Here is a 317-nt window from a genome sequence, read left to right on the forward strand (position 1 = left end):
TTGCCGACCATTAGAGCGAATCCAAACCAAACCAAACTTTAATTTTCTAACATTAGTGCTTCGCACTCAGTAGACAGACCCTTACACAAGCTACAGCATATTACTAGGGAGTCTCAATGGAAAGCATATTTCATGTATAAATGTTCAAAATTATTTTTCAAAAAATTCACAAAATATTTTATAAATTGTGATTCATTTTTTTTTTTTTATTGGTATAAGTGATTTTTGGACATTCAAACTCATCTACATAAAATGTCATTATCAAATGCCATATGCAAGACTGCAAAAAGTTCAGGTCCATACAGGTGTACCTAGTG

General features: G+C 31.5%; 1 protein-coding gene across 1 annotated transcript in view; it reads right to left on the reverse strand.

Moving 5' to 3' along the window:
• LOC119592537 (60S ribosomal protein L11-2-like) overlaps window positions 1-317 on the reverse strand; it is a 6,311-nt gene that overhangs the window by 2,427 nt on the left and 3,567 nt on the right. The window lies entirely within an intron of this gene.

This window comes from Penaeus monodon, chromosome 30, assembly GCF_015228065.2.
Source record: "Penaeus monodon isolate SGIC_2016 chromosome 30, NSTDA_Pmon_1, whole genome shotgun sequence".
Taxonomy (NCBI): domain Eukaryota; kingdom Metazoa; phylum Arthropoda; class Malacostraca; order Decapoda; family Penaeidae; genus Penaeus; species Penaeus monodon.